The following is an 18,341-nucleotide window of genomic DNA, read 5'->3' on the forward strand; positions in this document are numbered from 1 at the left end:
AAGTACAAAAAAACAGAACGCAATTAAAAATCATAACCATGAATGCAAATGGGATGAATTCACCCACAAAATAGAAGAAGATAACAATGTGGAATAGAGAGTAGAATTCAAAGATATCTTATTTACAAGAAACATACTTGAAACAAAGATTCACAGAGTTAAAATGAGAAGCTGAAGTAAAATCTATTATTGCTTCATCTGAACTAACAAAATTAGAAGCAGCGATCATGATTACAAATAAGACCACAGTAAATATAGATACGAAAAGATCAGGGAAATTATATTATTCTTAAAGGAACCATATATAATAAATTCCCCTTAGTGATTAGAAGATACTGCAAAAGACACAGAACATTAGCAGAGAATTTCAGCCACATCTTGCTTTGCTCTATGTCCAAGCCTTTGGGTAGAACTTCAAAAAGTGTTTTATATATACAATGACTACAGCAATGTGATTTTTGAAAATGTTAAAATGATGGAGAACTCTAAGTAATTGTAGTTACTCATTTTGGCCTTGGACAACAAAAAATACTTGCCTCCTTTTGGCAGAAAGTTAGAGGATAATGGGTGCATTACATTGCATGTGCAGTATAAAGTGGTCAATGTGTCTGTTGGTTTAAATAACTGTTTCATTTTGTAACAAGGAGGATTCAGTATAGGGAGGTGGGAAAAGTAGCTCAGAAAATGATGATGATTACAAAAACAAAAGAAACAGTTTGTTTTAAGGACAAAGTTGAAAAACTACAATTCCCAAGCTTAGCCATAGTTTCTAAACATATTGCCAATGAAACTCCAGCTTTATCTTAATAATTAGTGTGGAATTGAATCCCAAATGTCATGGAAGAGATTAAAATGTTGATAATGTAAGATGTTTGTTATTCATTCATTTTTCAGTTGTGTCCAGTCTTTGTGACCATATATGATAATTAGGAAGCAGTTGATGCTATTTAGTGCACATCCCTCTATGGCCATTAAAACATTATATGATTACTCTATTATGCAAAACTGGAGTTATCTCAGCAAAGATACTATAGTGGCTTGCCATTTCCTTCTCCAGATCATTTTACAAATGAGGAAACTAAGGCAAATGGGGTTAAGTGACCTGCACAGGGTCACACAGCTTTAAAGTATCAGATTTGAACTCATGAAAATGGGTTTTTCTGACCCCAAGCCCAGCACTCTATCCACTGCACCACTTAGCTACCCCCAAGGTAAGATGAGCTGTGACATAATTAATTTTGACATGTCCAATGTAATAAGAGAAAGGTGAGGATTTGTGTAGTCAGCAATAGAAAAATTTTATCCAGATGAAAAAGTCCCCTGACTAGTCCATTCAAATAAATATTACAGTCTGTTTGATGTGTGTGTGTGTGTGTGTGTGTGTGTGTGTGCGCTACGAACCAGAGCAAAAGGAAGTCCCTTGTACAATGATGCACGTGATAGACAGTCTTGAGTAACAGACCCAGGGAAAATGGAGGAGGAAACATGTGCCCGAGGGTGGTGTCCAGAGTCAGGAGTGGTTGCAGGCTTTTATGTGGTACATCAAGAGAGGAACAAGCAGCAGCTTTGTGACTCAGACCTAAGGAGCAGAGAGGGGTCTCTGTTTCAGCTTCTGGTTCAGTCTTAAGTCTGTAAAAGGATAACCAAGGCAGGAACCTAGAACCTATGAGGAACTTGCAGTTCTACCACTCAGAACCAACAGAACTTCAAGGGTGACTGACAGTTGCTGAGTCTAGCAGTAATCTATTATTGATCAGACCCAAATCCAGGCCAGGAATTTGCAGAGCCCAGATTAGGGGAGCATCAATCAGACTTTGTCCTGGATTAGACCATTTTGGGAGTACTGAAAACTTGCGGGTTCCCAGCATGAGCTTTTCTCAAGATCCTAGAATAACACAACACTTGGTTGGTTGGTTGTTGTCCTTCATTCTTGAAGAAGACAAAAATGGTATCACTATGATCAAGTTGTGTGTTCGTCCTTTGTTGCTGAAGAAGACCATGTCATCAGAGAAATAATGACATAACTTGCATTTGATTTTGTTTTGAATGAGGGAGGGTTGTGCAAGTCACCAGCCTTACTTCTCCTCCCGAGCCATCTGAATCCCATGATCAGATATTCATCAGGATGACTGGAGATGGCCCAGGATGAGGCAATTGGGGTTAAGTGACTTGCCCAAGGTTACACAGCTAGTGAGTGTCAAGTGTCTGAGGTGAGATTTGAATTCAGGTCCTCCTGACTCCTGTACTGGTGCTCTATCCACTGTACCACCTAGCTGCCCCTAGAGTCAAATTACAGTGTATCTGACTGACTGTGGCTGATAAGACCAATACAAGTTAGGAATGTTCTACCACAGGTTGGGCACAAATAGTCCAGGTGAACATTTGCAGTAGATTCTCTAAATTTGTGCATCTTGCAGGTGTTTGGTGGGGGGGAAGGCAAGGCAATTGGGGTTAAGTGATTGCCCAAGGTCACACAGCTAGTAAATATCAAGCCAGATTTGAACTCGGGTCCTCCTGATTCCAAGGCAGAGACATTGAGAGATTCATTGTGTTGCTTCTTTCCAGCATGTGAGCCTTACCCTGTTTGAGTTCTCCATAAAAAAGTCTTTTTAGCAATCATATGTTTTGCATTCGAACAATGTGGCCAGCTCATTGGAGTTATATTTATTGAAGTAGTTTGAGTGTTTGACAGTTTAGTTCGAGAAAGGACCCCAGTGTCTGGTATCTTATCCCAAGTGATCATCATGCTAAAAAGCATGGAAGTAAGCACACAGTCTTGTTTCACTCCATTGGTGACTGGGAAAGCATGAGAGCATTATCTATTACCTGGGACCCAGGCAAGCATGCTGTTTTGAAATTGACTTACATTGCTGATGAACTTCTCCAGGCAACCAAATTTTGACGTAATTTTTCCTTAGCCTTCATGGCTGAAAGTATCAAAGTCCCTGTATACAGACCTCTGTTCTGCTCCTGGAATTTCTCCTGGAGTTGTCAGGCAGCAAACACTATATTGACTGTTCCTCAATCTCTGAATCACATCAGGTAGATAACCATCTTCCAGGTGAAGGATCAGCTTATTAAGGAGGACTCTGGCAAGAATCTTACCAGCAAAGACTCAGAGAGAGCCCTCCCTATGATTGTAACTGGACAATATATTTCCTTTACCTTTATAGAGATGGACAATGGAGGCATCCTTGAACTCCTTGGGTATAACCTCCTCTTGCCATATAACCTGGAAAATTTCAGTTTTGTATGAGCAATGGATCCCTTGCTTTGGAAATCTTAAATTGGAATAGAATCAGCACCAGGTGCTTTGTCACACAAAAGGAGTCTAATGGCATTCAAAACCTCTTCTTCAGTTGGAACTTCATTTAGGGAGGGATTGACTTCTATATGAGGTAAACAATCAGTGGCTTCAGCATTGATTGATGATGGTTTGTTGAGAACACTATGGAAGTGTTCAATTCATCTCTCTAGGATCATGTTCTTATTAATCAATGTGGTTCCATTATCACTGAGTAGCTGAGATGCATCATAGGTCTTTGCCCCATAAATAGTCTTCAGGGAATCGTAAAAACACTTTGGATTGTTACTATCAGCATAAAACTGAATTTCATCTGCCTTCTTACTGAGCCAAGAATCCTGCATCTCTCCAAGTTTTATACTTTACTTTTGACAGAATTAAATGCTGCCTTCTTAGAGATATATGAACTGTCCTGGTGGTAAACTCTGTGACATTTTCTTGAGTCAAAATCACATTGTAAGGAACTTGTCATTCATTCCTTTTGGTAGGCTTATTGACTAGATTAGTCTTGATTGCATAATCTATACCAGCTTCATGGTGCTCCCTTTCATTGCAGCCACTCCAGAAGAACACGCATCTAGTTCCAACTTTAGTAAACTGGCCTGCATTTGCCAGCCTTGTTTCACTCAGGGCTGCTCTTTGGATGCAATATCTGCTGAGTTCTCTTGCAACAAGAACTATTCCTCTTTCAGGTTTACTGGATTTTATGTTCTGTATAAGTGTGTACACATTCCATGTGCCGATAAGTGGAATCATCTTTGCAGACGTTTTTGTACATTTGGGGGGGTTTCGACCACAGGGTGGGATCTCTGCCTGCCGGTTATCAGGCCAGGGTTGGGTAAACAGATAATTTTTAGGGCACCTTTTCTAGCCCCTTCCTCATACCAGGAGGTGAGCAGTATGATCTTTAAAAGGCACTCAAACACCCAGGGAGCTGCCAAATCCCACTGCTGCTTCCAGTGAGAAACAACCCTATGACCTGGGCTGCCTGTGTGCAGGGTTGTGACTACAACTCGCAGTGTATCTGCATCTGCTGCTTCATCACTTGCTTCTTGCCACAGGACTTTGAGATAGGTAAAAATGGTAAAATGGTATAGGTGATGTCTTTTGATTCAAGTGTAAATTGGATTTAAAAAAGGCTGAGTTGCATGAAGTCCTCGGACTCACTCTCTCCTCCAGTGGCAGAAGAGAATCAAGATGATTGGTGATGACTCATGATGCAGTGGATGACCTTGGTGTCTTTAATGTCTAACCACGCTTTAAACGTTCCACAGCACCTGTTTCAGCTGCCTTCAAGGCCATTGGAACAGACTGTTCGCATCTGCCCATTTCACCAGGGGAAGTCTTCACATGCTTGAGGTAAACACTCCCCCCCAACTCACCAATGGGCTTTAGACCCCTCAGTTACCTTCAACCTCATTTAACCTATCTGCAGAAGTGGTTTACCAGGGTGTAGTCACTGTGCATGCAACAGCTTCTTGGAACCACAAGTGAGAATTAGGTGGAACAGGTGGACACACCAAAGGTGGAAAGCAGCCCTCAAAATGACTCAAAAGCCTTCACACCAGGGGTACTAGTCTTCCCTAAACACACCCTACACCTCAATACTTAACATAAGAAGAAAGCAGTAACAGAATCAGTCTAGACCTTATCTCTTAGCAGTGTGGCCCAGCTCAGCCCTAACATCAACTCCATAGTTGAGAGGTGGACAGGAAAAATGAGCAAACAAAGAAACAAATAAAATTCCAGTATAAGAAGATAATATGGTGACAGGGATACTCAAGACCCAAACTCAGAATAAGAGAATGATTTTAAACATCTACAAACAAAACTTCTAACTCAAATGCAAAAAGTATTTTATTTTTCTTTTGTTCTCAATTGGGAGGAGGCAGGTTTTTGATGATTAAAAAATATATTATTATAAAATATAAAATGTTCTTGTGACCAATCACTAATCAGAGGACCTGATCATTCCTGGGTTATTAGAAAGAAAAATTATTGAACTTTTAGAGCTCAAGTCCAGACTGTGAATCCTATAGATCATTCTCCTTTCTTAACTGTTTTTCTTCAGGATCCTTACGATAGCACTAGGCATGTTGCCAAGGAAATAGCCATGATTTAAAAAATGTTTCTCCAAAATTTATATTAGCAAGATGCCTAAGACTTTCATAGTTTCTAAACACCTAGCCCTCAGTAGCCCCTGTCCTTTACTGCCATTCTCTCATTATGGCATACACAACCATTGTTTGAATCTAAGAGTGTCATTGATCCTACTGCCCAGCAGGTAGTTGTGGATGAGAGAGAGTTTCTAATTCTATGGGTAGAACTGAGGCCAAGAACCATGGCCAAGGGGAGATAAACTCTTGATATGCTTAGAATTCTGAACATATATGCTCAGAAAAACATTGTTTTATGTGATGCTTAGATTCTATGCTACTATTAGAACTACATTTTGTGTGCAACTTTAATATGCTTTTGTAGAATAAAAACATTTATAAAACACTTATGTACAAAGCACCATGCTAAGCTCTGTGGATAAAAAGAGAAAAAGTAGAGAAAGCGTGCACACATTTTAATGAGGAAGATATCACATATAGGAGGGTTTCAGCTTCAAGCAAAAAGGATCCTTAAGGTATAGCAGCAAAGCAGATGGTTATACATATTCTTTAATGTAGATTTCACTGATGAAAACCTATGCTTATGGTTTTGAATCATCTGACAATCCTAAGGACCTTTTCACTGAGAACTTTCTTTTCTGGGTCTTCAATAGCTGTGGTTGTTGAGTAAACAAGTGCTTTAGTACCAGCAGAAGCAACTGCCAAGTCAGTTTTCCATACCAGTTGCTTCCAAGGAGGATGTCTACAGGGGTTAATCTAGAAACAGGACTGATGGCCCTGGGGGATACTACTGTTCCCAGAGTTCTTTGATTTACCTGATCCTGTTGGTGTTGGTTTGTCAGTGGTAGGAAGGAAGATGGGTCTCTTTTCCAAAGGAATTTCTCCTCTTCCGTGGGAGACCCAGGTGGAATCAAGGCTAGTTGTCTAGGGGACACTACTATTACTTAGACTTTGAGGTTTAGGATCTTAGATTATTTCCATCAGAGTCTGAGGGGAAATGGAAGTAAAGATGATAATAATGGTTTGACTTGCCTAACACATGCTACTTCTTACCTTTCCCATAGAGTGCCTTGTTGCTTTAGCTAAGCTGGCTTACTTGAGAATCTAATCATTATATACAAGCAGACCTCAGAGATATTGTGGCTTTGGTTCCAGATCACCACAATAAAGCCAGTTACATGAATTTTTTTGTTTCCCAGTGCATACAAAATTCATGTTTACACTATACTACAGTTTATTGTGTAATAGCATTGTCTAAAAACTGTACATATTTTAATTAAAAAATACTTTATTGCTAAAAATGCTATTCATTATCTGAGCCTTCAGAGAGTCATAATCTTTGTTGGAGTCTTGCCTCGAAGTTGATGGCTGCTGACTGATCAGCGAGGTGTTTGCAGAAGATTGGGATGACTGTGACAATATCTTAAAATAAGACAATGATTATTTTTGCTGCATTGATTGATTCTTCCTTTCATGAAAAATTTCTCTTTAGCATGAGATGCTGTTTGATAGCATTTTACCTAAAGTAGAACTTCTTTCAAAATTGGAGTCAATTTTCTCAAACTGTGCTTCTGCTTTATCAGATAAATTTACATAATATTACATAATATTCTTCAATATCTCATGTAATAGGATAATAGGGAGAGAGATGATGGAAGAGCTGGTTGGTGGAGCAGTTAGAACACACACAACATTTATCAATTAAGTTTACCATCTTAAATGAGTGTGGTCCATGGTGCCCCAAAACAATTACTATACTAACATTAGAGATTGCTGCTTACAGATCACCATAATAGATATAATAATAATCAAAACGTTTGAAATATTGTAAGAATTACCAAAATGTGACAAAGAGACATGATGTGAATATATGCTGTTAGAAAAAAATGATGTTGATAAAGTTCCTTGATGCAGTGTTGCCACAAACTTTCAGTTTGTAAAAAAAACAACCCCCCCACAATATCTGCAAAAAGCAAAAAAACTGAAGAGCAATAAAATAAGCTATGCTTGTATTGCACTGTTTCTATGGAAACATACATTTGGATTTATCAAACATGAGGCTAAAGTGCACATTTGGTTCTGCATATCATGTACCTAATCTGTTCCAGTGTTTATCTTCTCTATTTCTTGTCCAGTAATTATTTTTATGATTAAAGCTTTGTAGTGTAGTTTGAGATATGTACTGCCAGATTTCCTTCCTTCCTACTTTTTTTCGTTAATTCCAGAGATATTCTTCACCTTTATTCCTCCATTATTATTTCTAGCTCTATAAAGTGATTCTTTCATAGTTTAAGTAGTATGGTATGAAATAAGTAATTTGTTAGGTTGTATTGCTATTTTCATTATATTAGATCAACTTACTCATGAGTAATTAATATTTCTCCAATTATTTAGATCTGTCTTTATTTGTATAAAGAGTGTTTCATAATTTGGTTTCATGCAATTTCTGTGTATAACTTGGCAGGCAGACTACTTAGTGTTTTATACTATCTGTAGTTACTTTAAATGGAATTGATTTTTACCTCTTTCTGCTGGGTTTTGTTGGTAATAGGCTTATGATTTATGTAAGTTTACTTTCTATCCTGAAAATTTGCTGAAGTTGTTTAAATTAGTTTTAAATTTAAGTCTTTGAAATTCTCTAAGCAAACCATCACATAACCTGGAAAAACAGATAATTTTGTTTCTGATAGGGTTATTTTTAAAAATAGCATTTTGATTTCCCCCCATTTACATGTCAAGAAAAATTTTAGCATTCATTTTCACAAGACTTTGAGCTCCAGATTTTTCTCCCTTCCTCCCTCTCCTGTTTTGAAAATAATTTTGATATAGTTTATACATGCGCTGTCATGTCAAGATGTTTCCATATTATCACAGTTGTGAAAGAGGACACAGATTAAAAGAAAAAGTATTCTTGTAAAACAAAAAAAATAAAGTAAGCAAAAAAAATATGCCTTGATCAGCATTCAGAATCCATTGGTTCTTTATCTGGATATAGATAGCATTTTTCTTTGGGACCTCTTTATATTTGTCTTGGATCATTGTGTAGCTGAGAAGAGCCTGAGTCATCATAGTTGATCATCATACAATGTTGCTGATACTGTGTACAATGTTCTGATTCCTCTCATTTTACTTTGCACCAGTTAATACAAGTCTTTCCAGGTTTCTCTGAAATCTTCCTGCTCATCATTTCCCATTGCACAGTACCATTCCACCACATTCATATACCACAGCCTGTTCAGCCAATTGATGGGGATCCCCTCAATTTCCAATATTTTGCCACTACAAAAATGACTGCCATAAATATTTTTCACATATATGTCCTTTTTCCATTTTTTAATGATCTCTTTGGGATAGATACTTAGTAGTGGTATTGCTGAATCAAAAGAGTTTGGTTGCCCTTTGGGCCTAGTTTTAAATTCCTCTCCAGTATGGTTGGATCAGTTCACAATTCCACCAAGTGTGCATTAGCGTCCTGATTTTCTCACATTTTCTCCAACATTTATCATTTTTTCTTTTCTGTCATATGAGCCAATCTGATTGGTGTGACATGGAACCTTAGAGTTGTTTTAATTTACCATTTCTCTAACCAAAAGTGATTTAGAGCACTTGTTCATGTGCCTATAAATAGCTTTGATTTCTTCATCTGAAAACTGGCTATTCATATCCTTTGTCCAATTATCAATTGGGGAAAGGCTTGTAGTCTTGTAAATGTGACTCAGTTCTCTATATATTAAAAAAATGAGGCCCTCATCAGAGACACGGGTTGTAAAGACTGTTTCTCAGCTTTCTGTTTTCCTTCTAATCTTGGTTGCATTGGTTTTGTTTGTACAAAAGCTTTTTAATTTAGTATAATCAAAATTGTCTATTTTATATTTTGTAATGCTATCTCTTGTTTGGATGAATTCTTCCCCTTCTCATAGATTTGACAGGTATTCCTTGCTCTTTAATTTGTTTATGGTGTCACCCTTTATGTCTAAATCATGCCAAAGACCTGTCATATCTAAGTTTTCTAATATTCTATTTACCTTTTCAGTTTCTTTTTTGTTTATTTTTTGGTTGGATTTATCAAGTTCTGAGAGGGGACAGTTGAGGTCCCTGACTAATGTAGATTTGATGTCTATTTCTTCCTGTAACTCACTTAATTTTTCCTTTAAGAATTTGGATGCTGTACCTTTTGGTGCATATGTTTAGTATTGATACTGTTTCACTGTCTACAGTACCCTTTAGCAAGATGTAGTTTTCATCCTTATTTCTTTTAATTAGGTCTATTTTTGCTTTTACTTTGTCTGAGATCAGGATTGCTACCCCTGTTTTGTTTTGTTTTTTACTTCGGCTGAAGGACAATATATTCTGCTCCATCCCCTTACTTTTACTCTGTGTGTCTCTCTCCACTTCAAATGTGTTTCTTGTCAACAACATATTGTAGGATTTTGGCTTTTTCTTTACTCTGTTATCCACTTCGGTTTCATAGGATGATAGGATTATTTTAGTACTCTATTTCCTGTTCTGCATTCATTCATTTCATTTATTATTGCTATTTTTGTTGGCATACAATCGGGCTAAATAACTCCTAATAATTTCTTTTTAGGGGACAAGGGGATGGAAATAAGATTTATATAGTTCCTACTATGTATATACTGTGCTATGCCCTTTTACATATATTATCTCATTTGATCTTCTCAGCAACCCTGAGAGGTAGGTGTTATTATTATTCCCATTTTATAGTTGAAGAAACTGAGGCAAACAGACTTGACCAGGGTCATGCACTACTACGTTTCTAAGGCCCGATCTGAACTCTGATCATCCTGACGTCTGGCCCCATGTTCTATTCACTGAGACACCAGCTGTTAATATTTATTCTTTATCACTTGTAAATTCACCTTTTTCATTTATGATGCTGGTAATTTGGTTTTCTTCTTTCTTAAAAAAATCAAATTAGCTTATTTTGATTTTAAAAAGTCATTTCCTACTTTAATTTATTAATTTAGGCCTTTTTGTATTTAATTTTGTTTGTCTCTCTTTTGATTTTCTGGATTTCTATCTTGGTGTTTAATTGAGATTTTTCATTTGTTGATTTTTTATTTATTTAGTTGCATGATTAATTCATTTATCTGCTTTTAAAAATCAATTTTTTGTTGTTTATTCAGTATTTAGGGGTAGTATGACACTTGAGGAATTGGTTGCATCACTGTACATATGCAGGTCTTTTTATATAATATGGAAATTTACAACTACTGAGATATATATATATATATATATATAGACAAAAATCAGGTTCTCTGGAAAGGTGATATATGGAGTCATGCTGTACAGCCCTAATGGAGGGGAGCACAAAGGTAATCAATAAAATATTACTACTGTATGGTGTTTTGTATCCAGGAATGTTGTCTTCTAGACCTATGAGAACCTATGGCACCTACGTACAAGGCAGATAATTATATACCTGTGGGACACTGGCTCTGCTTGACACCAACTGCTGAGACTATACAAGTCATATCCAGTATCATATGTAAGCAACAACAGGGTTTAACAAATAGTAGTCACACGGTATGATTCCCCATTTCTAACTTTAGGAAGACACTAGACTGTGTTCACAGATTTCACATTTCTGGTGTTCAATTACTGATCAGAGGAAGGATCTGCTCTATTTGAAAAGTGCATCATACATAACCCCTTAACCACCGTCATATTCTCTCAATAGTAAAATGGCAGCACATTAAAAGACTTTAAAACTGCAGCTCCTTCTGAATTCCCCAAAGAGTATCTGCGCCCTTCTTTAAATGACTTTACTCCAGATTCAGGAAGGTTTACCTTCACCACATCTGAAATGCTATTCTTTTTTTCTCTTTGTTTGTTTTTAGAGTTTTCAATTTATTTATTTTTGGATTTCAACATTCACTTCCATAAGTTTTAAATTTTCTCCCTCTCTCTCCTCCCTCCCTCCCCAAGATGGCATGCAATCTGATATGGGCTCTACACATACATTCCTATTAAACACATTTTCACATTAGTTATGTTGTACAGAAGAATGAAAATGAATGGGAGAAACCTGAAATGCCATTCTGCCCCAAGACACATGGGACATTAAGGAAGACATCCTCATTAGTGCCATATAGGCCCTGAATCATGGTGGAAATTGGACACACTCTCCTAAGATTTTTCATGATGCTTTGTGCTAGATCTGCCACAGACAAACCAATGGTCCAGGAAATGTAGCCTTTCAGCTTGATCACCTCATAAATACTTTCAATCCCTTGTTTATGAACATCTTTCCAATTCTCTGATTCAGCAACAGTTCCAAAAGTAGGATAAAGATTCTTCAGAGAGACACTGGCAACATTCACACCACTCCACACAGAAACAATGGAGTCTCAGCATTCTCCAAGGACCCATCCATGACAACTTGCAGAATGGACATCAAGTTTCTCCCACATTAGGTAACAGAAATGGGCAGAATCAAGATTGCAACCATTTCCAATAACATGGTTTTTAGGAAAGCTACTTAACTTCCAGGCCACATATGTCAAAATATCCATTGGCTTAGAGACAATAAGCAACTTGCAATTAGGGCTGTATTTAACAAAACTAGAAATGATGAATTTAAAGATATTCATATTACATTGGACAAAATTAAGATGACTCTCTCCCTCCTATTGACATGCCCCAGCCATAACAACAACCCGCTTTGAGTTTTCAGTCACCCTGTAGTCTTTGCTAGAAACAATCTTTGGCATTGTGTGGAAAAGGCTACCATTTTGGAGATTCATCATCTCTCCCTTTAGTTTGTCTTCTATTACATCAACTAGGGCAAGATCATCAGCCAAATCCTTCATTAAGATACTGATGGTACATGCAATTCCAACTACACTAATCCCAACAACAGTGATCTTGGTAGGACCTAGACCTGGTCTTGCTTTAAGACATTCACAGTCTGCTGATTTCTTGACAGTAGTTGCCATTTTGAGGGAGATTGAAGTTGCTGGTCGGGATACAAAAGTTCTGAGTTAGATATGAGACTGTTGCTGTCAGACTCACACCTACTTTTTTTTTAATGAAAGTATTTCAAGATATAAATTTTGTGCTGCTTTATCTGCATCTGAAAAATTTTTGCTATTTGTCTCAATGTCATTATCTTTATATTTTTACAGTCAGGGGTGAAACAAGAATGTCCATTATTGCTACTGTTATTCAATATGGTACTAGAAATGTTAGCTTTAGCAATAAGAGAAGAAAAAGAAATTGAAGGAATTAGAATATGAAAAGGAGAAACAAAGCTATCACTCTTTGCTGATGGTATGATGATATACTTAGAGAATCTGAGAGAATGAAGTAAAAAACTACTTGAAATAATAAACAACTTTAGCAAAGTTGCAGGATATAAAATAAACTCACATAAATCACAGCATTTCTGTATATTACTAACAAAGCTTAACAACCAGAGACAGAAAAAGAAATTCCATTTAAAGTTACTGTAGACATTATAAACTATTTGGGAGTCTACCTGCCAAAACAAACTCAGGAACTATATGAACACAATTGCAAAATATTTTTCACACAAATAAAGTCAGATCTAAATAATTGGAGAAACATTAGTTGCTCATGGGTAGCTACACTAATATAATGAAAATGACAATTCTACTTAAATTAATTTACTTACTCAGTACCATACCAATTAAACTACCACTAATTTACAGAGCTAGGAAAAATAATAACAAAATTCATCTGGAAGAACAAAAGTTTCAGAATATCAAGGGAATTAATGAAAAGAAATGCTAGGGAAGGTGGCCTAGCCACACCAGATCTTAAATTGTATAAAACAGCAATCATCAAAACTACTTGGCTGAGAAACAGAGTGTAGATGAGTGGAATAGGTTAGGTACACAAGGCACAGTAGACAATGACTATTTGATTAACCCAAAGATACCAGCTTCTGGGATAAGAACTCACTATTTGACAAAAACTTCTGGGAAAACTGGAAAATAGCATGGCAGAAACTAGGCTTAGACCAACATCTTACACTGAATAACAAAATAAAGTCAAAATGGGTGCATGATATAGATATAAAGACTGATACTATAAGCAAACTGAGAGAGCAAGGAATAGTTTATTTGTCAGATTATGAAGAATGGAAGAATTTATGACCAAGCAAGAGATAGAAAATATTATGAAATGCAAAATGGATCATTTTGATTACATTAAATTGAAAAGTTTTTGCACAAACAAAGCCAATGCAACTAAGATTAGGAGGAAAGCAGAAAACTGGGAAAGAATTTTTACAACTAATATCTCTGATAAAGGCCTCATTTCTAAAATATATAGTGAACTGAGTCAAATTTATAAGAATACAAGTCATTCCCCAATTGACAAATGGTCAAAGGATACGAACAGGCACTTTTCAGAGGAAGAAATTAAAGCTATCTATAATCACATGGAAAAACGCTCCAAATCACCATTGATTAGAGAAATGCAAATAAATCAAAACAACACAGATGTACCACTTCATACCTATCAGATTGGTTAACATGACAAAACAGGAAAATGATAAATGTTGGAGAAGATGTGGGAAAATTGGAACACTAATGTATCGTTGGTGGGGTTCTGAATGGATCCAACCATTGTGGAAAGCAATTTGGAACTATGCCTAATGGGTTATAGAAATATGCATACCCTTTGGCCCAACAATACCACTGCTAGGTCTGTATCCCAAAGACAGCATAACAAATCAGCAAAGGACCCATATGTACAAAAATATTTATAGCAGCTCATTTTGTGGTGGCCAAGAACTGGAAATTGATGTGATGTCTATCAGTTGGGGAATAGCTGAAAAAGTTATGGTATATGAATGTAATGGCATACTATGGTGCTGTAAGAAATGATGAGCAGGTGGACTTCAGAAAAACCTAGAAAGACTTATATGAACTGATGCTGAGTGAAATGAGCAGAATCAGGAGATTGTAACAGTAACAGCTACAATGTGTAATGACCAACTTTGATAGACTTATCTCTTTTTAGCAATGCAAGAATCCAAGACAACTCCAAAGGACTTATGATGGAAAATGCTATCAACATCCAGAAAAAGAACTATGGAGGTTGAATGCATATAGAAGCACATTATTTGCTCTCCTTTTTTTTTTTTTTTTTGTTTCTTCTTTCTCATGATTTCTCCCATTGGTTCTAATTCTTTACAACAGGACTAATGTGAAAATAGGTTCAATATGAATGTATATGTAGGACCTATATCAAATTACATGCTGTCTTGGGATGGGGGGAGAGGAGAGATGGGGAGAAAATTTGGAACTCAAAATCTTATGGAAGTGAATGCTGAAAATTAAAAACAAATAAATTTCTTAAAATGAAAAATAAAATAAAATAGTTTCTGTGATTTGCACTTTGACCCAACTATTTTTAGATTGTTTGTTTTTAATTTGTTTAATTTGTTTTGTTTTTAATTAATTTTTAATCTTTGTTTCAAAAATCCTCTATTGAATTGCATTATGACCATTAAAAGATGCATTTCATATTTCTGTTTGTGAGGTTTTTATACTTTAATAATTATCAATTTTTATAAGGAAATAGGCATAATATTTTTTATTCCCTTCAATATTCTACAGAGAGCTATAATTTCTAACTTTTCTAAAATTCCTTCTTTTTTTTGTTGTCTTTTTGTTTAGATTTATCTAGATATGAGAAGGGCAAATTGATGTCCCTTACTCTTAGTTTTACTATTTCTCCCTATAACTCATTTAACTTTAATTTTTAAGAGTTTAGATACTTGCCATTTGGTGCATATATTTTAGCATTAATATTATCGTCTGTGGTAAATTTAATAAAATGAAATTTCCCTATCTATCTCTTTTAATCAGGTCAGTTTTGCTGTTACTTTGTCTGAGACCATGATTGTTACCACTTTTTAAATTCAAATGAAGCATAATGGAATCTGCTCCAGTTTATTTTAGTTTTATGTGTATCTTTCTATTTTAAATGTGTTTCTTCTGAACAACAAATTGTTGGATTTAAATTCCTAATTCATTCCTCTACTATTTTATGGGTGAATCCATCCCAATTGCAGTTATAATTGCTATCTATCTATCTATCTATCTATCTATCTATCTATCTATCTATCTATCTATATATATATATATATATAAAACATTTGAGTATTATTTACTTAGACTGTTCTACTGATCATTGTCTTATTGTTTAGTCATGTCTGACTCTTTGTGACTCTATTTGGGGTTTTCTTGGCAAATATACTAGAATGGTTTGCTATTCTCTTCTCCAGATCATTTTATAGATGAGGAAAATGAGGTAAATAGGGTGGAGTGATTTGATCAGGGTCACACAGCTAGTTAGTGTCTGAGGCCTGATTAGTCTTTCTGATTCCAGGCCCAGTTCTCTATCCACTGTACCACCTAGTTGCCCTCAGTCATCCTCTTGACTACTACAAAATTGTTTTGATGATTATGGCTTTTGTCTTAGATTTTTCCAGCCCCAGCTTTAAGAATTTCTTTTGCTTTTGGAACTATACCCAAAGGGCTATAAAAATGTGCAATAGCACTTCTAGGGCTGTATCCCAAAGAGATCATAAAAATGAGAAAATGACCCACATGTACAAAAATATTTATAGCAGCTCTCTTTATGATGGCCAAGAACTAGAAATTGAGGGGATGCTCATCAACTGGGGAATGGCTGAACAAGTTGTAGCATATAAATGTAACTGAATACTATTGTGCTATAAGAAATGATGAACAGGCAGACTTCAGAAAAACCTGGAAAGATTTATATAAACTGATGCTGAGTGAAGCGAGAAGAATCAGAAGAACATTGTACACAATAATAGTCACAGTCTGTGATGACTGATTTTGATAAGATTTAGCCCTTCTCAGGAATACAAGAACCTAAAACAATTCCAAAGGACTCATGATGAAAAATGCCATCTACAACCAGAGAAAGAATTATGGAGTCTGAATACAAAGCAAAGCAGACTATTTTCTTTTTTGTTTTGTTTTTTCTTTCTTGTGGTTTCTCCTATTTCTTATAATTCTTCTATACAAAAATGTATAAATAATGTGAAAATATATTTAATAGGAATGCATATGTAGAGCCTACATCAGATTGCAGGCTGTCTTGGGGAAGGAGAGAGGAGGGAGGAGAAAAAAATGCAAAACTTCATGGGAGTGAATGTTGGAAACGAAAAATAAATAAACTAAAAAAATTTTAAAAAAATAAAATAGAAAACAAAACAAAACAAAAATTTCTTTTGCTTCCAATTCTTCTTCCCTTAACCTCTCTTTCTTATTTTCCCCACCTTTACCCTTAATACCTTGGTTTCCAGTTTCCTTGTTCAGTGATATTTTTTGTCTCCATCTCTGTGTATGTGCATTCTTTCCTTTGACCAGTTCAGATGAGAGTGAGGTTTAAGTGTCACTAATTCTATGCCCTGCCTCCAACTTCCTCCTCCTTGTTGTATGGAGTTCTACTTGTACATTACATTTGTGAATTTTTATCCCATTTTTCTTTTTCCTGACCACTTTCCTAAGATATTCCTCTTCCATACTCTTTCTATTCTTTTAAAAAAAGTCATGAAAGCACAACAGGATCACTCCTAGGTCTTCTGTCTAATAAGAACCCCTCTACGACACTTAACATGACAGATATAAATATCATCTCTCCATTTGAGAATGCAAATAGTTTATCCTTGTTTAGTCCCTTATGACTCCTCACTTATATCTACTTTTTAATGATTCTTTTGACCCCTGTATTTATAGGTCAGATTTTCTACTAGGTGTGACCTTTTCATCAAGAATGCTAGGAAATCCTTTTCATTTCATGTAAGGTCCATTTCCCCCCAGTAGGATTGTACTCAGTTTTGCTTGGCAAGTTATTCTTGGTTCTAAGCCTGTGTTCTTTGCCTTTTGAAACATCATATTCCAACTCTCTACTCCCTTATAATGACAGCTGCTAAATCTGGTATTATCTGGATGGTGGCACCTCAGCACTTGAATTCTTTCTTTCAGGTTGCTTGCAATATTTTTTCTTTGACCTAGAAATTCTGGGTTTTGACTATAAAGTTCCTGGGAGTTTTCATTTTGGTGTTTCTTCTAGGAGGTGATGGATTGGATTATCTTTATTTCCCCTTTGTCCTCTGGTCCTAAGAGATCTAGGCAGGTTTTTTTTTTTTTAAGATTTCTTGAAATATCATGTCTAGGATTTGTTTGCTTGGTTTTTTTTTTTTTTTTAGTCATGGCTTTCTGGTAGTCAATGCTTCTTAAATTATCTCTTCATCTGTCTTCTAGGGGAGTTGTTTTTGTTATGTTACCTTACAATTGTTCATTTTCCCAGGCTTTTGATATTTTAAATATTTCTCAATATCTCGTGGAGTCACTACCTGTTCTTTAGGCAATTCAAATTTTTAGGGAATTGTTTTCTTGGCAAAGTTTTTGTACCTCTTGTTTCAAGTTGCCGATTCTCTTTTCATATCTTTCCTTCATAGCTCTCATTTCTCCATTTTTCCTTCTGCTACACTCATTTGGTTAAAGAAATTGTTTTTAGCTCTTTCTTTAACTCTTCCAGGAATTCTTGTTGGACTAGTGTAAATTTATTGTTGAGGCTTTGCTTGTAGATGTTTTTGAGTCACTCTTTTCTTCTGGGTTTGTGTCTTGAACTACTCTGTCACCATAATTGCTCTTTCTGGCAAGATTCTTATTTGGTTTTCTTTCTTCCAGCCTCTTCTTGACTTTGGACTTTATGTTTGTGCTGAGTTCTGCATGACCTCACTTTCTAATTAGTCTCTCTGTTTAAAGTATGTTCTCACTCCAGTATATCTTCCTTCTGTGCTACTGCCAAAGTAATGTTATTTAAGTGCAGATTTGACTATGTGAATCTTTACTGAACCAACTCCACTAGCTTTCTATTATTTC

General features: G+C 35.9%; 1 pseudogene; it reads right to left on the reverse strand.

Annotated features, from left to right (window-relative positions):
• Positions 1-327: 327 nt before the first annotated feature.
• On the reverse strand, positions 328-15,549 carry LOC140533827 (L-lactate dehydrogenase A chain pseudogene; annotated as a pseudogene).
• Between the last annotated feature and the right edge of the window lie 2,792 nt (positions 15,550-18,341).

This window comes from Notamacropus eugenii, chromosome 3 (assembly GCF_028372415.1).
Source record: "Notamacropus eugenii isolate mMacEug1 chromosome 3, mMacEug1.pri_v2, whole genome shotgun sequence".
Taxonomy (NCBI): domain Eukaryota; kingdom Metazoa; phylum Chordata; class Mammalia; order Diprotodontia; family Macropodidae; genus Notamacropus; species Notamacropus eugenii.